Raw genomic sequence first — 24420 nt, forward strand, 5'->3', positions numbered from 1 at the left:
GTGGTCACATGGGAAAACAGACCAAGAGAAGCTCATGCCAATTTTGAGGGAAAAGACTGTGAGAAATTCTATTTTGACTCAACTAGGTGTTCAAAACAAGAAATCACACTGGCCCTCATAATTCCCCTACTGTGGTGACTCAAGAGGTTATCTTTACCCAAGGTGTCACTTATTGGAATTCAGAGCTGCTGCCCATCACACAAAACAACAGCCTGGTCAAGTTATCCATGAGAGGAAAAGGACCATCTCCTGACACCTAATCTATATCTAGTCTCGCACAACTTAAAATTGTGATCTTTGATGTGACTTGGTGCCCCGATTAGCCTACAGTGGATATAACAGAAGATGGTCTTCAGATAGCACTATGGAATATTTCACAACCACCTGACTAAGCAGATAGATCTGAAATTAATCACTCATCTGAAATGCACCACTTTAACTATTGAAGCAAATTTAGAAAGAAAGTAAAAGCGATCAAAGGCTCAAGCAGTAGTCACACTTTATCTAAACCAGGAAGCCTGGGTTCAAGTCCCACCTGTTCCAGGGGCATATCTTAAAAATATCCTCTCCCAAAATATTGATTAGAAAAAATGTACATCACATAATGACAAAGAATCAAGCTGATCAATCCAAAGCAGCATGGCAATCAACCGTCAACCACAATGAAGCTTGATGAGAAGATTAGGTTTGCATTCAGGGCAACACGGTGGCACAGTGGTTAGCACTGCTGCCTCACAACGCCAGAGACCTGGGTTCAATTCCCATCTCGGGCAACTGTCTGTGTGGAGTTTGCACATTCTCCCAGTGTCTGTGTGGGATTCCTCCGGATGCTCCGGTTTCCTCCCACAGTCCAAAGATGTGTAGGTTAAGTGAATTGGCCATGCTAAATTGCACGTAGTGTTAGGTGAAGGGGTAAATGTAGGGGAAGGGGTCTGGGTGGGTTGCTCTGTGGACGGTCGGTGTGGACTTGTTGGGCCGAAGGGCCTGTTTCCACACTAAGTAATCTAATCTAGTCCTGCTATGACATTCAGGCAAGAGCCTGAAAAATTCACAAACACCCAATTGCCTTATGACTAATAATCTATAATCCCCTCATACTAAACAGACTCCTGCATGGGGCTGAAACTTGGACAACATATCAGAATCAGGAATGCAGATTAAATTCATTTCATATGTGTGGTTTTAGAAAGGTTCTTGGGATTCCTTAGTTGCATTGCACCCCAAGGTCAGAGCACTGCAGCTTTCTAACTCAAAATGCTATGGTATTGCTCAAGTGATGCTGGCAAACCACATCATTAGAATGAAATATCTTGCTCACCAAAAAGCGTACTGTGTGGAGAGCTTGATGATCTCAGCAGGCCCACTGGTAAGCTAAAACAATGATAGATACTCATGCAAGCAAGACATCATTTCATGCCAGATTGACTCCAATTCAACATCTCGGAGCAGTCTGCTCATGGCTGAAGCACTTGGCACCAAAATCTCTACAACAGAACATGAAAATCTGAAGACCCACACCTTCAGATTGCCACAGAAACATGCCATGACAGGAAGAAGCATGCAGCAGTGAATGATGACCCATTGTAACTGAAATGTTATGTTCAAATTGGACTGTAATCCTACCTGCAGACTCATAACAGATGATGAGCAGCAGACACAAATCACCAATAGCGCAGACCCCAAGAGAAACTAGGAGAGCAATCTAATGTTGCTCAGATTATCCTTCCCTCCTTTAATTGGGGTGAAAATCCCAGACCATACCAATCAAACTAATTTGTGCACAGCAAGACCCAACAAACAGATATGAAGTGAAAATCAAACATTAGGCTATATTCTTCAATGTAGCAATTAATGGAAACATTTGACCAGGACATCAGGGGAGATGTCCTGCAGTTCTTTAGATAGTACCATGGGATATTCCACAATCGCCTGATCAAGCAGATAGAGACTCGATTTAATCACTTATCTGAAAGACACTACTTTGACCACTGCAGCATATTGACAGGTCACCTAGATAACATGTTTCAATTTCAGTATGGGACTTGCACACACAATTTCTGACTCAACAGGAGGGTGCTACTAGTTGAGACAAGCTAACAGTCAATTTGCTCATTTGTCTTCTTCATTGCCCAAAGTGTGTGTTGGCCAATAGTAGCTACCACAGCTGGTGCGCACAGACTAGAAATCAAGCTCTGGTTTAGAATATTCTGGATCATCCAAAATATTTATCATTACTGTTTGCATTCTCCTCGGATTAGTTCGGTGCATTTACCACTTTTCAAACTTATTATTGTGGCAATTCCTGGTGCCTGAATGTCAGCGTTGAAATTAACACTGGTACCTGAGACAGCTAAATAACGTTATTAACTCATCAGTGACAATACACACAGGATATATTCAGCAAACCAAGACTGCTCCCTGTACTTTACTGGAAGATACAAAACTTGTTTTGAAGACAACCTGCAGACACAACATGCAAGTTACTTTTCCTCCTATGCACATACTGCACGATAATAGTTTGCAGACAATCCTGAATAACTGCAATTAAAAGCTGGTTGATTTTCTTGCACCTATATGGGATCACTGAGGCTAACAACAAGTGCCAATTATCTAAATCAACATACTTGGACAGTGGAACAGGTTTTACTGCTCATCAAGGTGAGCATTGCAGTGGCAAGCATTGACACGGCTTTGTCCTCTGAAGATATTTCGACATAGAATATTCCTGGGCAAGATATAGTAATGCTCCCACATCCACAAACCTAATCACACAATACCTGTTATTTTAATTAAAGAAATGTGGGCTGCTACTGATGCAGCAATTATTGCCCATCCTTTACAGTTCTCAAAGGAGGTAGCAGTGATCACTTTGTAAGTAAACTAAATATAACCTTTCCCATTTTCCACATTAGTCTTCCAGATAGGCTTGAAAGAAAACATTGCATTCATATAGTGCTACAATTTTAGGGATTTACAAAGCAATTTACAAATATATTTTTGAAGTACTGTTATAATATTGAAAATATTGCAATCAACTCATGCTGAGTAAGCTCCCAAACTATCTGATAATGATCAGGTAATACTTAACTCTGCGGTCTCACTGAATTACTGCAGAAATTAGCACAGTTAATTTAAGTCTGCTCAATACCACTGAATTAAAACAAGAAAGAGACTAACATTGTCCAAACACAATTCACTGTATGAACTTTATAGATACCATTCATTCCACCACCATAGGCTTCTTCTGAACCTAAGTCCCAGATAAAAGGACAGTACTGTATATTTACAACTAACCCACCTTTGTAGATCCTTTATCACAAATCTAAAAGGCTTATGCAGGGCTGCCAGCATCTGTGCTGCATTAACACTAATGTCTATGTCAACCCCAAATTCTACAGCAACTTCACCACAATCTCAATACTAATTTTAATGTTTTAACATTAAACTTGCACATTGTTTGCCTAACTTATAAGTAAAGTGCCAATTTAAATGTGCGACATTTAAATGTTATTACTCGTAGGCAGATGTAATTACAGCACAACAAGTTTATATATAATTTCCTTAACAAATCTAAAGTGACCGTATATAATTTTTAAATTGTCACTAAATACCATTTTCATCGCTGGTAAAATTATCCCTTAAAAACATTACTCTTGCCTTCCTCCCTCCCTCAAGCATTCAATAATAAAACGATTCTTACTAATATTAATATCCTGTATAATGGTGTACAAATCTGGTGTCAGTGCAGCTTATGGCTATAATTCTATATTGATTCTCAGCAACATCTGTCACTGGATCAGCCAAGTGATATACTACATAAAGAGGTGAATTCATCAGTATGTACAATACTAGATGATGTTCCAAACTCGAATGCAGTGACAATGATTTGCAGTTCACCACTCTCCTTGCACTTCACAATTTGCATACTTGACCGACTAAACTAAACTCAGGGATTCTGTTAAACCTAATCATGAGTTTAAAAACTGTTAGGTTCAAATGCTTATGTATTACCAATCTATACATGAACACAAGGTGTTTGGCACCCAAGTGCTCAAATTCAGAATACAAATCACTCGTTCAAAAACCGCAGGAAAGAACATCAAATATAGAAGTAGACAGTGTGATGTCTTGATCCTCCTGTCCTCCAATGGCAACAAGAAAAAGGGTGACAAATTAAGAGCAAAACCTCCATACCCCCCCCCCCTCCCCAAGTTGCATTTCTGAACCATAATCTAAACAATTATCATTGACCTCAGGATTATGCACGAAACATGACATCCAGCCTAAAGGCCCAAGCGATTCACAGAAGCTCAACATCGTCAACTCAGGGAAAATAAAGGTGGGCGACAATGAAGAAATCATACGTCATTCACATCATAAGAATGTTACGTCAAATAACCTCTTGAATACACCTGTTATTCAATAAAAACATAGGTGACTTACCAACCTGACTTCAGGTTCTCATCCCTTAGATTCTCATAGTAAGTTTTGAGTTTAAAGTTCTAAATGGCCAAACCTTTAAACCAAGACTGTGACTCATTGTTCTAGGCTGTCCAGCAGGGATGGCAAGCAACATGTACAATCACAGTGATCACCATGATCAGAGCCACCAGAACTGATGGCAATACGTTTTAATGCTTAAATGTAAACATTAACTTAAAAATCACAGAACGGGTTCTGAGGAAGGCTCACTCGACTCGAAACATTAATTTTAATTTCTCTTCAAAGATGCAATCAGACCGGCTGAGTTTTTCCAGCTAGTTCTGTTTTTGTTTCTGATTTACAGCATCCACAGTTTTTTTCACTTTTAAAGAAGTATCACAGGTTTGTCAGTAAAACAAAGGTTTGTACAGTATTCATATTTAAAACAAAAAAACAAGCTTTGTATGACAGAAACAGCTGCTTTTCACAATGATTACGAAGTGGCATGTTTCAAATGGAAGGCAGATGACAAACCGTATGTCTGAAGTGACTAATAGAGTTCATTCAAAATGTTCATGAATGCAGTTTGACATTTCTAATTTCTGATCACAAGAAGAAATGAAGTTGTGGAGAGGGAGGAATGCCAACCAATTCAAGCTATCGTTAATAAGATGGCAAAAACATCATTGTTTGTCAGTTTAAAGTACAAAAGACACACACGACCATGGAAGGCCTTAGGGTCTTCAAATTACCTAGACAGTAGTGTAAATAGGCTGAACAGGAATTCTGGAAACAGCATCCCATATTATCCAACCAAAGATTGTACAAGTATTAGAGGTGGTGTGTTTCCTGTTTCTTCCCCCCGCTCCCCCCCCTCCAAAAAAAAAGAATGGAAGACCTCACTTGGTTTGCACACCTTAAGGATGTCAGGAGATGCATGCCAAAGTTCAGCTCCCTCTTTCTGAGAAAACTGTGTGTATGGATAGGAGATAAATTACTATGGAGAGAGAGAATGGGACATTACTGCCAGCCAATTGGCTGTAATTCAAAGTTTATCCTGTGGTGCAAAAAGAGTTAGGCAGAGTAAAAAGGTAAAGTTGCCATAACAGACCACAGGACTTTTCTGAGAGAGACAGACAGACGATTAGTGGTGGTTTAACCTGAGGGTCACCAGGTTCAGGCGAGAGGAGAGATCAAGAGAAAGTGAAAGTTCAGGTAACTTCAGCCAGTGCAGGGATTGAACCTACACTGTTAGCATTACTCTGCACTGTAAACTGTCCATTTAATTGAGCTAACACAAATAAAGACGTAAGAACTATGCTCAGTTTTTCCCACTAATCTGCTGCATCATTTTTGAGCTATACTTAATTGCACCTGCAGTTTAATACTTTTTAAACTGAAAAATATCCAGATAAGTGGCTTTTAACCTGTACATTGGTCTAACATGTTTTTTTTTGCTTTGAGGCTGTAAGAAAACATTATGGATATTTCATGGTTCTGTAGTAAATAATTTTCTGCTGTTCAATGTTAATGGTCAAGACTGATGCAGCACTAACTCCAAAAAAGACTGAAGATTTTGGGGGTCAGTTCAAACAGTCGGCCCACTTATGGAAAATTGTCTCCATATGAATGAGAATAAAGGTGGGGAAAAGCCTAACATATCAAATATCAAGCAAAAACAACTAGCAACTGCCAAACATCCTTAGCTATCCCGAAAACAGAATAGACCTTCCACTTCTGCCTACAGACACAAATTATTCTAATATGGACAAAGTTAAAAGTCACACAACACCAGGTTATAGTCCAACAGGTTTATTTGGAAGCACTAGCTTTCAGAGTGCCGCTCCTTCATCAGGTAGTCGTGTAGGTTAAGATCATATTCTAATGCGTGTAACCTAGCTGCACTCAACTTAAGGAAAATGAAAAATCAGTCTGACTCCACACATGGTGTTGTGGAAAATAAGACAGGTGCTGAGTAAAATTTTAGCTAAATAGTCACAATAGCTCAATATGACCTTGTTTTGCACTGCTCCAATTCTCAACTCTTGTTAATCTCAATTTTCCACTGCTTCACAATTGGCTGCCACATTTCAGATGCTCGGGTTTAAGCTCTGGAGTTCTGTCCTATGCCCCTCCTCTATTAAGATGTCTCTTAACAACTCTCGTTTTGGTCAAGCTTTTAATCACCTTTCCAAATATAACCTTATGTGACTCCGTTTCACAATTTATGTAAGAAACAGGAGAAGCAAGCAACATGGCCCCTTGAACCAGCTCCATCATTCAATACAGTTATTGGTCTTAACTCCATTTTCCCCATCAACTCCCCACATCTCTCGATTCCACGAAGTCAACATTGTGTCTCTCACCTTTTAAACATATTCGGTTATGACACATCCACAACCCTATCGGGTAGAGAATTCCAAAGATTCACAACCCTACAACTGAAGACATTTCGTCTTAATCTAAAATGTTCAGCCCTTGCCCTGAGACCGTGCCCCCATGTTCTACATTCCTCAGCCTAGGGATGGATAACATTTCTAAGAAAATTTTGCCAAATTTAAGATGCTGTACAAATGCAAATTGTCACTGTTAACAATACATAAACTTACATAGGCAGCATACTATGAGGACTATTCATGCATTAGCTACCATTCATTTACACATGCCTCAAGTTGTTGCTACATATCAAAATCTGATGTTCTAATTTAGGAATCCATCAGTGAAACACCAGTGTTAAAAGCTGTTATCTAAGCTCTTCGAACCACATAAGTCAAACAAAACAAAATAGCTGATTTTAAAAAAAAAGTGTAACCAGAATTGTGACCCCCAGGCTAAAAGGGGAAGACAGTTCTTTTGGTGGGATGGGGCATAAGCAAGGCAACCAGATTCATAACCAGACACTTTTTATTCATTTTCTAGATTGCCCAACAGAAAGCAAGAACATAAACTGCCGTAAAAGGTTAAAGCAACATTGCCTTCTGAAAGAAGTGAACAGCTTAATGTTGCAGCAAAGCACCCTGACTCCCATGCGCTTAAGTTGATACCTAACATTACAGGTTGTGAAAATGGTGGGGTTTGTTCAGTAAACTTGGTTTGCAAATGCTGCTGGCCCAGATTTGAAAGCAGTCAGTCAGACTGTGGGGCACTGCAACCTGAATTAAAAAGTGCAGCGTCTAATGAAGGAACATGCAACAGTAGACAGAAGTGCCCATGTTTAGCTAAACCCCACCAAATTAAGTAGCGGTGCGATCAGCCTAAAGTAGTCATTTTAGATAGAAGTGAGAATACTGTCTTGTTAAAACACTGGCTCACTTGACAGAATAAGCTTCTTAGTGTGGTTGTGACCTATACACCTAAGCTTCCATAAGTTGATTTCAGCTAGGGGTACCACAGGATCATTGCAGACTCAGGGAGCAGTAGTCAATGGAAATATATTTATGGCACAAGCTCTGCAGGAAAACCAACCCCCTTTCCTACAACTGAATACCTTGTTGCCATTTAGCACCCGGTTTTACACATTTACAGTTGCCAAATCGGACGCTGCTACACCACAAAAGGAGGCCATTAGCCAAATGTACCCATGTCAGCTCTTTGAAACAACTATCTTATTTGTCACAATCCACTGCCCTTTGCCCATAGCCTTGCACATGTTGTCCCATCAAATGCAAAGCCAAATCCTTTTTGCAGGTTTTACCCTTTTGGGCAGCACTTTCCAGGTCCCCTTTAGTTTATTTTTGCCAATTATAAAGTGTGGGAACCACAAGGTTTAGGAAGCCACAGTTACACACACAAGTGTTAAAACAAGCCCCAAAAATCAGCAGCATGATTCAACAACCGCATTATGAGACACTCCCTGAGGCAATGACAAAGGAGAACCGTTTTTCAATGAAGGGTGCGTTACAGTGGAGCCCTGTTTGCTTTCTTGATTAATCCAGGAAATATAAATAACTCAAGCATCACAGTAGACTGGAGGGTAGAACCTCCAGTAGCCAAGGATACATTTAAAACCTCATGACCTCCTTCATAAACTGCAGAAAGTACTTTTTCTGTGCTGTTAACGGATAGAGTACAGACCGTCAGTCACTTGTAAACTTAAAAGACTAAAATCCGTGGTGCACACTGATCAAAGACCTCAGCAATGCTGATACCTGCAGATCACAACAATTAGTCAGCACAAAACCATGTTGATCAGTGAGGTTTTGTACCCATAGAGGAGGATTTGAAAAAATGCGACTTAAAGTAACTACCTATTCTACAATTTAAAAAGGACCATTCAGACCACCCTGTTAGTACACTACCTCACAACGTAACCTCTGGTTCCAGGGGATTTAAAGGGGCCAGCTCGTCAACTGTGGGTCATCACAGTCAATTCTGATGCTGCCCTGACATAATATTCACACAAGTGCACATTCAGGAAGGAGCATCTATTCCTTGTCTTTCAAAATAGACATCTCAATCATAAAATTATTCATAATCATAAATATGGTATACTTATTCATTGAAGGTTGTCATAGATCTTGGGACACCATGAAGTGAGATTACCTATCACAGCATAGTCCAAAGGTCTGTACCCAGAAGCTTTACATTATGATATAAGAGCTGGTGGACTCCATTGTGGTTCATAATGACCACTAACATTGCAAGTGTTAGTTGCTTGAGGATCTCAGGCTCAGAGTTGATGAGCTGGATGCTGATGTTCGAACACTGCGACACTTTGGTGGAGGGAAAAATTACCTGGCCACTGTTTCATGAGACGATCACAATCCCTCGATAAAGTACCTTGAATTCGGCCAGTGGTCAGGGACAGGAGGGTGTGACTATAAGCAAGGCAAATAAAGGGATCCAGGGGATAGTGCTGAAGGAGCTTCAGCCCTTGAGCTTTTCCTGATGAAGAGCTTATTCCTGAAACGTCGACTCTCCTGCTCCTCGGATGCTGCCTGACCAGTTGTGCTTTTCCAGAACCACACTCTTCGACTCTAACCTCCAGCATCTGCAATCCTCACTTTCTCCTCTGAGCTTGTCGAACAGGTTTGAGATTCTTGCTCCCTATGTGGATGAGAGTGGGGCTCTAGGGAGGATGAGCAAACTGATGTAACACTGTGGCACAGGGGGCCATTCAAGAATGGGAAGCAACAAATGTAGTTGCAAACAGGGATTATTTAGTCAGGAGAAAAGCCATTGTTCGGTGGCCAGAATCAAGAGTTCTGAAAATTGTGTTGCCTGAGAACAGGATAGATCATCTGGGCTGCAAAGGTACTTGGATTGCAAGGAGAAGATCCAGTTGCCATGACCCACGTGGGTATCAATGATAAAGGCAGAAAAAGGAAAGAAGTTCTGCTGAGGATATGTAAGCAATTAGGGGTGAAATTAATAAACAGAATCAAAAAAATTGATAATCTTTGGATTATTACCTGAGCTTTGAGCTCGCACTAGGTCAACAAGATTAAAGAGGTATACACATGGCTCAAAACATGGTGAGAGAGAAACGGGTTTGAACTCATCAGATATTGGCACCAGTAGCAGGGAAGGAGGGAGCGGTCCCAATGAGATGGTGTGCACCTGAATCATGCTGGGACCAGAGTCCTGGTAAATGACAATAACAGTGGAGGAGGATAGGACGTTAAGCTAAATACTGGGAGGTGGGGAGGGAATGTGTGTAAACTGCATGTAAAATGTTACAACCACAAGACATAAGAGTGGAAGGAAGGCCATTTGGCCCATCAAGTCCACTCCGTCATTTAACCATGGCTGTTGGGCATTTCAACGCCACTTACCCAGACTCTCCCCGTATCCCTTAATTCCTTGCGAGATTAAGAATTTATCAATCTCTGCCTTGAAGACATTTAACGTCCCGGCTTCCACTGCGCTCAGTGGCAATGAATTCCACAGGCCCACTATTCTCTGGCTGAAGAAGTATCTCATTTCTGTTCTAAATTGAGGCTGTGCCCTCTAATTCTAAGGCTGTGCCCATAGGTCCTCGTCTCCCCACCTAATGGAAACAACTTCCCAGCATTCACCTTTTCTAAGCCATGCATTATCTAGTAAGTTTCTATTAGATCTCCCCTCGACCTTCTGAGCTCTAACGAATACAATCCCAGGATCCTCAGTTTTTCATTGTATGTTAGGCCTACCATTCCAGGGATCATCCGTGTGAATCTCCGCTGGACATGCTCCAGTGCCAGTATGTCCTTCCTGAGGTGTGGGGCCCAAAATTGGACACAGGATTCTAAATGGGGCCTAACTATAGCTTTATAAAGTCTGAGAAGCACATCGCTGCTTTTATATTGCAGCCCTGTTGAGATAAATGTTGCCCTTACATTTGCTTCCTTTATCACAGACTCAATCTACAAGTCAACCTTTAGAAAATCCTGGACTAGCATTCCCAATCCCTTTGTATTTCTGCTTTACGAATTTCCTCATCATTTAAAAAATAGTCCACGCCTGTATTCTTTTTTTCCCAAAGTGCAAAACCTCACATTTGGTCATGTTGAATTTCATCAGCCATTTCCTGGACCACTCTCCTATACTATCTAAATCTTTCTGCAGCCTCCCCACTTCCTCAGTATTACCTGCCTGTCCACCTAACTTCGTATCATCAGTAAACTGCACCAGAATGCCCCTGTCCCTTCATCCAGATCATTAATGTATAAAATGAACAGCTGTGGCCCCAACACCGAATCCTGCAGGACACCACATATCAGCGGTTGCCATTCCGAAAAATAATCTTTAATCCCAACTCTCTGCCTTCTGTCAGACAGCTAATCCTCAATCCATGCCAGTAGCTCACCTCGAACACCATGGGCCCTCACCTTACGCCACAGCATCCCGTGAGGCACCTTATCAAAGGCCTTTTGGAAGTCTAGATAGATAACATCTACTGGTCTAACCTACTTGTTACCTCTTCAAAGAATTCTAACAGGTTTGTCAGGCACCACCTCCCCTTAGTAAATCCATGCTGACTTTTTCTAATCGACTCTGCACTTCCAAGAATTTAGAAATCTCATCCTTAATGATGGATTCTAGAACCGGCCTATAATTTTCCATCTTTTGTCTTGATCCTTTCTTGAGCAAGGGGGTTACAACAGCAATTTTCCAATCATCTGGGACTTCGCCCAGCTATTTCCTTATCTCCCAGCACTAGCCTTCCTGCATCAATTTGGAGCGGCAGGTCTACTTTTGCCTCTCGTTTGTCTCTTATGTATTGAAACTTTTACTATCATTTCAAATATTACTGGCTAGCCTACCTTCATATTTGATCCTCTCCTTCCTTATTTCTCTCTTTGTTATCCTCTGTTTGTTTTTGTAGTCCATAACCTTCTGATTTCCCAGTGCCCTTGGCCACTTTATAGGCTCTCTTTTTATCTTTGATACATTTCCTGACTTCCTTTGTCAGCCATTTGACCCTATGTCATTCAGTGCCATAAATTTAAATTCATTCTTAACTAACAAGGCAACCCCGCCTCCTCTGCCCACCTCAGTCTTTTTGATAAGTCATAAATCCTTGGATGTTTAACTGCCAGTCCTGAACTCCCTCCTACCACGTCTGTCATGCCTACCACATCATAATCATGCATGCTGATTTGTGCCATTAATTCATCTACCTTGTTACGAATACTATGAGCATTCAAGTAAAGCACCTTAATGCTAATTTTCTTATCCTCACAATTTCCATCACCTGTAGTAATATGCCCTAAGTTATCCTTCCTTTTTGCTTCATTCCTAGTCTGCCTTGAACTTAAACCCTGCACACAAGCTAACCTGCTGCTTATCTTTCTACTACTCCATACTACTTGTTGCTTTCCCTTCCCCCAACTCAAGTTTAAAATCCAAGGGACCACCCTAATTATCCTTTACGCTAGAACACTGGTTCCAGATTGGGACGGTCTCCACCTGAACTATCGGTACAGAACTGCACCCCCCCCCCCCCCCCCCCCACCTCCAAAACTGATGCCAATGTCCTATGAAATGAAATCCCTCTTTCCCACACCAATCTCTTAGCCATGCGTACTTCCTCAATTTTCTTATCCCTATGCCAATCAGCATGTGGCTCGGGCAGTAATTCAGAGATTATGACCCTTGAGGACCTGTTCTTCAATTTCCTTCCTAGTACTTGATAACCCCCAGACAGGTCCTCCTTCCTGGCCTTGCCCATGTTGTTAGTGCCAAAGTGGACCACAACAACTGGATCTTCTCCCTCCCGCTCCAATATCCTTTCAAGCCGGTCGGAGATGTCCTGCATCCTGGCACCGGGCAGGCAACACAGCATGTGGGACTCCCGATCCGGCTCGCAAAGGATACTGTCTCCCTAATTGTAGAATCCCCTATAACAACTGTTTGCCTTTTTGCTCGCCCTCTTGAATGGCCTTCTGCACCATGGTGCTGTGGTCAGCTGGCTGATCCTGTAAACAGCACTGTTCCTCTTCCTTACAGGGAACAAAAATCTTATATCTGTTGGATAAGGTCAAGGGCTAAGGCTCCCCACTTCTGAACTCAGAATCCCCCCAACCTGCCTCACTTATAGTCACACCCAGTTGTCCCTGATCACTGACTGACCTTGAATTATGTAATCTACCAGGTGTGACTGTCTGCTGAAACAAAGCGTCCAGATAACTCTTCCCCTCCCAGATGTGCCACAGTGTTTGAAGCTCAGATTCCAGATGATCAATTCTGATCCGGAGTTCTTCCAGCAACCAACAATTGCTGCAGACGTGGTTACTACTGTTCACAATGGTATCAGCCAGCTCCCACTTCATACAGCTTGAGGGGGAGCACTCAGCAAAGGTTTTTAAAGTTTCCAAAACAGTTAATACGACAGAGTATAGACAGGCTCAGGAGTCTAACTTCAGGCACAACAGATGAGGGGAGAACTATGAAAAGTGGGGCAGTCAATGCAGGATGGAGAGTGTTGAAACTTAATGAATGCAATTCAAGAAGCAAGGTCAATGGGAGCCAGCAGCACAAATTGAAATTGATGGATATGATGTTGTGGCTACCACAAAAACATAGCCGTAAGGGGATCAGGGCTAGGAACTAAATATTCAAGGGTACCCATCTTATCAAAAGGATGTCATATGGGCAAAGGTGGCAGGATTGTCTTTTAGGGATATCTGGCATGGACGGGTTGGACTGAAGGGTCTGTTTCCATGCTGTACATCTCTATGACTCTAGTAAGAAATAAAACTAAAATACCAAGAAATGATGTAGAATCAAAAGGTGTAGTATCAGTGAGAGTACTGTTGAGGAACCATAATGGCAAAAAAAAACCTTGATGGGAGTTATATGTAGGCTCCTGAACAGTCGTCAGGATACAGAAAGACAAACAAAAATCAGGAGATTGAAAAGGCATGTAAGAAAGGCACTATTACAATAATCACGGGGGACTTTAATATGAGGGAGACTGGGAAAATCAGGTGGATTGCTGATTTAACAAAAAATTTGTGGAGATTTTTTTTTAAGAGCAGGCAGTGGTAGAGGAAAATAGGGAACAGACAACTCTGCATTTGGTGTGCAATGAGGCAGACTTGATTAGGAGGCTACAGATGAAAGAACCCCAAGGGGGCAGTGACCATAATATGATAAAATTCATGGAGAGGGAGAAGATGGAATCAGATATAACAGCATTGAAATTGAGTTAAGGTAACTACAAAGACATGAGGGAGGAGCTGGCCTGAGTTGATTGGATGAGGGGCCAAGCAAGGAACAGTAATGGCAGGGGTTTCGGAGAGTAAATCAGGAGGCACAACAGAAATTCATCCCAAGAAAGAAGAAACATAATAAGGAAAGGCAACCATGGCTGACAAGGGAAGTCTGGGACAACATCAAAACAAAAAGAAAAACATACAATGTGGTGAAAATTATTGAGAAGCCACAGGATAGCGAAGCTTGTAAAAACCTTAAGACCACAAGATATTGCAGCAGAAATTAGGTCATTCAGCCCATCGCCAGCAGATGATAATTAAAAATGCAATAAGGAGAAAGGGTAAGCAGGCTAGTAACATAATAGATTACAAGAGCTTTTTTTAAGATATACACAGCATAACAGAAAGAAAAGAATGGACTTATAACCACTGGAAAATGAAGCTGCAGTAGTCGTAATGGGGAACAAATAAATGGTGGAGGGAACTTAATAGGTACTTAGAGTCAGAGATGTACAGCGTGGAAACAGACCCTTCGGTCCAACCTGTCCATGCCGACCAGATATCCCAAACCAATCTAGTCCCACCTGCCAGCACCCAGCCCATATCCCTCCAAACCCTTCCTATTCATATACCCATCCAAATGCCTTTTAAATGTTGCAATTGTACCAGCCTCCACATCCTCTGGCAGCTCATTCCATACACGTTCCACCCAATGCGTGAAAGAATTGCCCCTTAGGTTTCTTTTGTGTCTTTCCCCTCTCACCCTAAACCTATGCCCTCTAGTTCTGGACTCCCCCACCCCAGGGAAAAACTTTGCCTATTTACCTTATCCATGCCCCTCATGATTTTATAAACCTCATGCCCCTCAGCCTCCGACACACCAGGGAAAACAGCCCCAGCCTATTCAACCTCTCCCTACAGCTCAAATCCTCCACCCCGGCAACATCCTTGTAAATCTTTTCTGAACCCTTTCAAGTTTCACAATATCTTTCCGATAGGAAGGAGACCAGAAATGCAATACTCCAACAGTGGCCTAACCAATGTCCTGTACAGCCGCAACATGACCTCCCAATTCCTGTACTCAGTACTCTGACCAATAAAGGAATGCATACCAAATGCCTTCTTCACTATCCTATCTACCTGCGACTCCACTTTCAAGGAGCTATGAACATGCACTCCAAGGTCTCTTTGTTCAGCAACACTCCCTTGACCTTACCATTAAGTGTATAAGTCCTGCTAAGATTTGCTTTCCCAAAATGCAGCACCTCGCATTTATCTGAATTAAACTCCATCTGCCACTTCTCAGCCCATTCGCCCATTGATCAAGATCCTGCTGTAATCTGAGGTAACCTTCTTCGGTGCCCACTACACCTCCAACTTTGGTGTCATCTACAAACTTACTAACTGTACCTCTTATGCTCGCATCCAAATCATTTATGTAAATGACAAAAAGTAGAGGGTCCAGCACTAATCCTTGTGGCACTCCACTGGTCACAGGCCTCCAGTCTGAAAAACAACTCTCCACCACCACCCTCTGTCTTCTACCTTTGAACCAGTTCTGTATCCAAGTGGCTAGTTCTCCCTTTACTCCATGAGATCTAACCTTGCTAACTAATCTCCCATGGGAAACCTTGTCGATCGCCTTACTGAAGGCCATATAGATCACATCTACCACTCTGCCCTCAATCCTCTTTGTTACTTCTTCAAAAAACTCAATGAAGTTTGTGAGATATGATTTCCCATGCACAAAACCATGTTGACTATCCCTAATCAGTTCTTGCCTTTCCAAACACATGTACATCCTGTCCCTCAGGATTCCCTCCAACAACTTGCCCAGCATCGACGTCAGGCTCACTGGTCTATAGTTCCCTGGCTTGTCCTTAGTACCCACATTAGTCAACCTCCAGTCTTCCAGCACCTCACCTGTGACTATTGATGATACAAATATCTCAGCAATAGGCCCACCAATCGCTTCTCTAGCTTCCCACAGAGTTCCAGGGTACACCTGATCACATCCTGGGGATTTATCCACCTTTATGCGTTTCAAGACATCCAGCACTTCCTCCAGTGGACATTTTGAAATGCATTTTACATCAGTTTTCACAATGGAAGACATTAGCAGCATACTACAACTTCAAGAGAGTCAGGGACTGAGGTGAGTGCAGTGGCCATCACTAAGGAGGTGGTGTTGGGGAAGCTGAAAGGTCTGAAGATGTTATAGCCCATGATTAAGGATGCAACTGCATAGTACTTGGAAGTGCATGGTAAAATAGGGCCAAGTCAGCAAGGCTTCATCAGGAGAAGGTCACACCTAACAAATCTACTCTAAGATTTTTTAGGAGGTCATTAGCATCAGCATTTACTGTGTAGAAGGATATATAATGTGTTGAATTAAATAGTGACATCTTTACAAATGCCCATATTACAGAGGTGGTGGTGCTGAACGTCTTAAAACATAAAAATGGATAAATCCGATCAGGTACCAAATCAGGTGTAACCAAGAACTCTGTAAGAAGAGAGGAAAGTGGTTGCTGGGCCCCTTGCTGAGATATTTGTAGCGTAGATAGCCACAGGTGAGGTGCTGGAAGACTGGGGGTTACCTAACGTGGTGCCACTATTTAAGAAAGAAGGTAAGTAAAGGCCAAGGAACTGTAGACCGGTGAGCCTAATGTCAGTGACGGGCAAGTTGTTGATGGGAATCCTCATGGATGGGATTTAGATGTATTTGGAAAGGTAAAAATCAATTAGGGATAGTCACCATGGCTTTCTGCAGGGGAAATCATGTCTCACTAACTTGATTGAGTTTTCTGAAGTAGTAATGAAGAGGATGGATGAGGGGATAGTGGTGAAGGTGATATATATGGACTTCAGTAAGGCGGTAAACAAGGTTCCACATTATAGACTGGTTAGCAAGATTAGATCACATGGAATAGAGGGAGAGCTAGCTACTCTGTATATGCCTACAAAGGGATACAGAACTTACTCCAAGGTCGAAGACAGAGGGTGGTGATGGAGGCCTGCTTTTCAGGCTGGAGGTTGTTTGACCAAGGGACGGCACTGGATCCAATGCTTTCACCATTTTTATAAATGATTTGGATGTGAACATATGTTTAGCAAGTTTCCAGATGACACCAAAACTGGAGGTGTAGTGGATAGCGAAGAAGGTTATCTCAGAGTACAATTGGATCTTGATCACACGAGCCAATGAGCTGAGGACTGGCAGATGGAGTTTAATTTAGATAAATGTGAGGTGCGGCATTTTGGAAAGGCAAATCAGGACAGGACTCATTCACTTAATGGTAAGGTCCTGAGGTGTATTGTTGAACAAAGAGACCCTGGAGTATAGGTTCATAGCCTCTTGAAAGTGGAGTCACAGGTAGATAGAATAGTTGAAGGCAGCGTTTGGTATGCTTGCAGTTATTGGTCAGTGCATTGAGTATAGAAGTTGGGAGGTCATGCCGTGACAGTACAGGACATTGGTTCAGTCATTTTTGGAATAACGTGTGCAATTCTGGTCTCCCTCCTATAGGAAGGATGTGAACCTTGAAAGGGTTCAGAAAAGGTTTACAAGAATGTTGCCAGGATTGGAGGGTTTGAGCTATAGGGAGAAGCTAAATAAGCTGAGGCTATTTTCCCTGCAGCAAAGTCTGAGGGGTGACTTTATAGAGGTTATAAAATCATGAGGGGCATAGATAGGGTAAATAGCCACCGTCTTTTCCTCAGGGTGGGGTGTCTAAAACTAGAGGGCATAGGTTTAAGGTGAGAGGGGTTTAAGATATAAAGAGAACCTAAGGGGCAACTTTTTCACACAGAAGTGGCGCCTGTATGGAATGAGCTGCCAGAGGAAGTGATGGAGACTGGTATGATTACAACATTTAAAAAGCACCTGGATGGTTGTATGAATAGGAAGGTTTTCAAGGGATATGGGCCAAGTCCTGGCAAATGGGACTAGATTTATTTACAATATCTGGTTAGCATGAATGAGTTGGAACTAAGGGTCTCTTTCTGTGCTGTGTATCTCTATGACTCTAAGTTAAACAAAGGAGAGCCAGTGGACATGACCTGTTCAATTTTCCAGAAGGACATTGACAAGGCGCCGCATAGGAGGCTGTTAAATAAGCCAAGACCCCATTGTGTTCGGGACAAGGTACTGGCATGGATAAGGTATAGGCTGACCAGTAGAAGTTTTTTTACAGGATGGCAGCTGGTAACTAACAGAGGTCCACAGGGGTCAGCGTTGGGACCACAAATATTCACATTATACATTAATGACCCGAAAGAAGGAACTGAAAGCATTATTGCTAAGTTCGCAGATGAACAAAGAGAGATGGAGAGACAAGTCGTGTTAAGGAAGTGGGAAGGCCGCAGAAGGACTTCGACAGCTAGGAGAGCAGCCAAAGAAGAGGCAGATGGAATACAAGTAAGAAAGTGGGAGGTTGTGAGTTTTGGTAGAAGAGATGGTGTAGGAAAAATTCATTTTCTAACTGGGAAAGACTTCAGAAATCTGAAGCACTAAGAGACCTGGGAGCCCTAGTTCAGGAATCTCTTATGGTTAACACGCAGGTTCAGCTAGCAGTTAGAAAGGCTGTGCAATGTTAGCATTCATTTCAAGAGGGCAAGAATACAACACCAAAGATGTACTGCTGAGACCGTATAAGGGTTTCATTAGACCATATTCGACCAGACAGCAGTACTCTGTGGAACTCATTGATGCAGAAAGCTGTGGAAGACAAGTCATTGAGAAACATATCAGCCATGAGCAGACTCAATGAGCTGAGTGGTTTAATTCTGCTCCGATATCTGATGGTTGCCTAGAATTTTTCCAGAACCTTTGGCAACCTTTCATCTTTAAAAAAGTGTAGAGAGATCCAGCCCAAAATATTACAAATTAAAGACAAAACATGAGATTATCCATTTTCCTACCTCTGCCTCAGCGTTTGTCAAACCAGTCACATCCCAAGGTGACAGGGCAGATGGATCAGCTGCTCCCAGGACCTTGTCATTTCCTGAGTTCACAAACCAGCTGGAGCTAGCATTAAAAAAGAAGTATGAATGTGTTAAAGCAGTTCAGAAAACATTGTCTCGCCCACTTTCTGGGATAGGGTTGTCTTCTAAGGTTGGGTGGGCTAAGCCTGTATCCATTGGAGCTACATGGGTAGCCCATTGAAGACACAACTGAGGAAGAATTTCTTCCGAGGGTAGTGAATCTGTGGAATTGTCACAGCAGAGAACAGTTAAGGCTGTGCTGTTAAGTACTTTCAAGACTGAAACATCCCAGTATGGAATCAAGGGCTCTGAGCAAAAGAGAGGTAAGTGGAATAGTTGAGGATTATCAGATCTGCCGTGATCTCATTGAATGGTGAAGGAGACACAATGAGTTGAATGGCCTATCACTGCTTCTACATCTTATGGTTTTTGGGCTCCACTCATCACTGTCTCATTGGTCACACACCTGAGCTCATTCGCATTCTGTCTCTCACCAACTCAGCGCCTGCCACATCCTCCCCTCCCCTCCAAGCAACCTCCATCAACCCTACAACCCTCCAAGTTCTCTGTACTCCTCCAATTCTACCCTCTTGCATACCCTGATTTCCGTCACTCCATCCACTAGACAAAACGTCACCAGCTGCCCAGGCCACAAAGATCTGAGATTCCCTCCTTAAACCTCATGCTCTTTATCCCTTCACACAAGACACTTACTAAAACCACAGTTTGACCAAAGCAGTTGGTTATCTGTCCTTATATCTAATGTGACTCAGTGTCACATTTTGTTTGATGCTAGTCCTGGGGTTTCTCTCATTAAAAGGTGTTATGCTATGTTATTGCACAGTCAAAATAACATGAAGAAATTAAGATATCCTCCTTCAGCCATCACACGAATCAGTGTAGTACTGAATCGTGTACATTCTACATCAGGAAGGGCACAGCTTCGATCCTGGACCTTTGATGAATGAACTGTGCACCAGCTGAAGCATTAATTAGCCGTACCACCTCTCCTGACGATTGTCAGGATGCCTTGCTCAAATTCTCAGGCTTTCAACCTCTGGCGCAGGTGTCTAAAGAGCCAGGCTTGGCATTGATGTACCTCATATAGAGCAAAGAATTAGCAAAGGAAGAGTTTGTTCAGTTCATCGTTTCTGTGCTAGCTGTTTCCATCCAACTGTTAATTTCTCCCCTGCTCTTTTCCTCATAACAGTAACTCCTTTCCCCTAAAGTATAAAGCTAACTTCTTTCTGAAAGTTACTGCTGAATCTGCTTCCACCAACCTATTAGGTATCAGATTCCAGATTATGATAACTTGCCATACATTAAAAAAGTCTCACCATGTTGCAGGACATCCTAAAACTCGTTAAAACCAATGAAGTAGAGTCTTTAACACACAAGAGGAAACATGGTAGTCAATGTCAATAAGCAAAATATTAACCAAATAATGTGTCTTTGGGATGTTGATCAAGAGATAAATATTAGCCAGAATACTGAAGAATTCCTCTTCACTTCTGCCAAACAATGCAAAATCATCTTTTCCATTCATTCTCAGGGGCAAATCAATCTTCAGTTTAACACCTTAGCCTAATAGCAACACCTCAGTGCAGCACTCATTCAGTGTCAGCTTAGATTTAGTGCTCTGCAGTGGGTTGTAAACCCACAAAGTCAGACCCAAGAGTGCCAGCAATTGAACAAAGGCCAACACCCACTGCCTAAGTTCAAACATGAAGGGACTCTGACATTCTGAACTGTCATCAACACCGGTAGAACTGTACCCTGACATGAATTAACAGTCGAGAGACAGACCAGATGAAACAACTCAGCAATAAAATAGAAGTAGGTTAGACTCTGAGCTGTTTGGTTTAAAACTACATCTATTTATGACAAGAACATTTAGAAATGCAGTAAATGCAGGCACTCCTTGTTCAGCATCAAAAGCTCAATTAATTCTGTGGGTGGACAACCAAACCTTAGTGTTATAGTACAGATCAATCAATCAGTACACCATCAACTCCAGAGGAAGGTCAAAGAAACTACTCTAGTAATATGGATACCTACCTGCTATAAAGCTTACTTTAAAACTCTGGCTCCCATCAATTGCAGAAACATTATATGCTGAAGCCCTTGGAATACACACATCTGATTTTCACATTAGCTCATATCAATTGTTTGGTGGGGCTAAAAAATCTACAGTGATAGAATTTGAATCATATTCTTACACAATAAGCTGAAGTCCATGGTTTTACTATGTACAATACTTTTAAAGATTATCTTTTGGGTTTTGAAGGCGATTAGTATAAATGTGATATCAATGAATCTGATGGCGGCTGTAACTGTACATTCCCGAAGGGTTCCAGACCAGCTCACCTCGATCTCAGATGGGTCCCACTAGTTCTCTGCTGAACATACAATGCGAAATAGGATAGCACTTGAATGCATTACCACTGGAACACTGTTCTCCTCGCCCAACATTTCAGCATTAATATTTTTCTTACTGGTCTTTAATCCAAAACAGGTTGAACCTTGGTTCCCACAACCATTTGTTTAAAAACTAAACATTACTAATTAAGCAAAGTTAACATGAACCTCGAACAGTGAGCAATCAGCACCTTGATGTTATCAGCAAATATGACGTGCAATTGGCTCATTTCAGAATTCAATGATCACGTTGACCCAATTTATTCTATTAATCAACAAGTTGGATTTATCTATCACGATACTGATGCCAGACCTGATAGACATGTAGGTCTGACATCAATAGGCTGACCCAGTCCAAATAAACCAACAAAACCAAAGACTGAATGCACAGGAGAAGCCATTCAACTGCCACGCTCTTTGTAAGAACCATCCAATTAACCTTATGGTCATTGCCCAGCACCCAAACTTTTTTTTCCCTCATTTTGAAGAGTTTATCCAATTTCCTTTCACACGCTATTAAATTGGCTTCTGCCACTTTTTCAGGCAGTACATTCTGGTTCATAACTCACAGCATTAAAAGTTTCTCATTTTCGATTCAGATAATTGGCAAAACAGCCAGAAAGAAAAGGTTCCACAAGTCACAGTTGCCAGGCATAATTTGCCCCAAGGCAAAGACCGTGACGGTTAACTGCACCTTCACTTAGAAACAGATCATTCCTTTCAGCTAATTGTCAGATTTATTGCCAGGACTATGTTAAAGTCCAACGAGAAACATTACCTGTTAAACTGAGTCATGTGGACATTTTAGGTTCTCAGTCAGACTGCATTAAGTGCAGCACATTTCATGCAGGCTCACCCTGTGGGCTGTATAAGCCTGAGCATTTATTCACTTTCAAAATATAAATGTCATGGGCAATGCCACCATTTACTGCCCATTCCGAAATTGTCCTTGAGATGGTGACAGAAACCATCTTTCATGGCTTGCTAGACAATTTCACTGGAAAGTTAAGACTGAAACACATTAATGTGACTCTGAAGTCAGACTTGCTGAGGACTGGCCTTTCTTTAAGGAACATTGGGGAATTAAGTGCACTTTGACAACAAATGCACAGTTTTGCAGTCATTGTTGCAAACACTAAGATTTTATTACCAGATTTATTTAACAAATTCAATTCAACGCATAATCTGTCATGTGGGATTTGAATTTGTCTCTGAATTATTAACCCTGTTCTTTAACCATTATGTTACAGCAGCCATGTCAAGCTTTCAGCTACATTTTTTCAGCATCAAAATCTTAAGTCAAAAGTTGTATAAAGTACAGCAGAGTATTATATACACACCAAGATGGACAAGGTAACCTAGATAAAAATCTCACCTTCATTAACAAACATTTCAACATGAAAATTCAACTGGCCCTTCAGCAGTTCATTCAGGTTTTATCTGCTAGCTGGAGCTTGAAAGGGTTCCAACCTTCTCCAAATATCAGAGCACTTTTATGCCTCTTATATGTTTGTGTGTATTTTCAAGAATAAGTCACAATAACTTGAAACTGAAATCATCTGGGTAAAAGCCATTTGGCACTGGTTCTCAAGATATCTCGTGCTCAAATCCCACTTGCTGACCCCCACACCCTCACTCCACAATCCTCTTTCCACACCTAGTGCCCTTCAAACCCAGGAACTACCCTGTCCTAACACCACAGCTGAGTATTTCCTGAAACTACATTCATATTCAACTCTCTTGGTGCTAAGATTCTCCAGACAAAGCATCATTCTTTCTAATTGCAGCTCCCTACCATCCCCTAACTTCTCTTTGCTTCGAGTCTGTTCCATTTTATTTAACCTAAAGTGATTTTGCTAGCCTCCCAGGATTACTCATATCTGCCTTCTGAAGCTGCCTAGTTGTCAACACTGCTGTCAGGAGAAAGTGAGGTCTGCAGATGCTGGAGATCAGAGCTGGAAATGTGTTGCTGGAAAAGCGCAGCAGGTCAGACAGCATCCAGGGAACAGGAGAATCGACGTTTCGGGCATTAGTTTCCTGAAGAAGGGCTTATGCCCGAAACGTCAATTCTCCTGTTCCCTGGATGCTGTCTGACCTGCTGCGCTTTTCCAGCAACACATTTCCACCACTGCTGTCACCAAGACTCATCAACAATGCCAGTTTTCTGCAGGAAAATGCAGCTTAACTGACAGCAATTCACATGGCTCCTTCAACAGAACCCTTCAATCAGCAAGTATTTAGAAAGTCAAGGGCAGCAGATACATAGAAACACCATCACCCCAAAAACTCCCTTTAACCAACACTACTTGAGTTGTCATTGAATCCTGACTTGGAACTACATCACCACTGCTTCACTGTCACTGTCTCAAAATCGTGACTTCCCTTTCTAACATCATTGTGGGCATGCTGTCGTGGCTCAAGGTAGCTAAACATCAGCTTCAAGGGAATTAAGGATGGGCAACACATTCTGGCTAGCCAGTGACACTCAAATTCCATGATGAATAAAGATGTTGGTTCCGTGTTATGTGGCCAACTGTACAACTCACAGGGTGGACTGACAGAACAGATAGTGGCCAAGACCTGCAATAACGAAGGTCAGAGAGATGTCTTACTCTATTTAACCACAACATTACATTTTAAAACCAAGCAGGGAAAAATGCCTAGCCACTTTAAGGCAGCAGGGTGGTTCAGTGGTTAGGACTACTGCCTCACAGTGCCAAGGATCTGGGTTCAATTCCCCCCCAACAATTCCCTCTGGGTGCCCTCTCTTCCAACCCCACTCCCCTCTGGGAGCCCTCTCTACCCCCCCCTCAATTCCCTCTGGGGGCCCTCTCTCCCTCTCTCCCGCACCCCCCAATTCCCTCTGGGGGCCCTCTCCCTCCCCCCTTCCCCCAATTCCCTCTGGCTACCCTCTCTCCCACCCACCCCCAATTCCCTCTGGCTGCCCACTCTCCCA

At 42.2% G+C, this 24420-nt stretch overlaps 1 protein-coding gene across 2 annotated transcripts in view; it reads right to left on the bottom strand.

The window, feature by feature from the left end:
• The window catches only part of phactr4b (phosphatase and actin regulator 4b), a 182147-nt gene that overhangs the window by 154418 nt on the left and 3309 nt on the right, over nucleotides 1-24420 (bottom strand). The window contains exon 2 of one of the 2 annotated variants that reach the window (XM_043717591.1): nucleotides 18984-19089. The exons of the other annotated variant lie outside the window; for it this stretch is intronic. The gene's annotated coding sequence lies outside the window, so the exon portion shown is untranslated. The remainder of the gene's footprint in view (nucleotides 1-18983; nucleotides 19090-24420) is intronic. 2 annotated transcript variants of the gene reach the window in all.

Source organism: Chiloscyllium plagiosum, chromosome 27 (genome assembly GCF_004010195.1).
Source record: "Chiloscyllium plagiosum isolate BGI_BamShark_2017 chromosome 27, ASM401019v2, whole genome shotgun sequence".
In the NCBI taxonomy this organism is placed as follows: Eukaryota; Metazoa; Chordata; class Chondrichthyes; order Orectolobiformes; family Hemiscylliidae; genus Chiloscyllium; species Chiloscyllium plagiosum.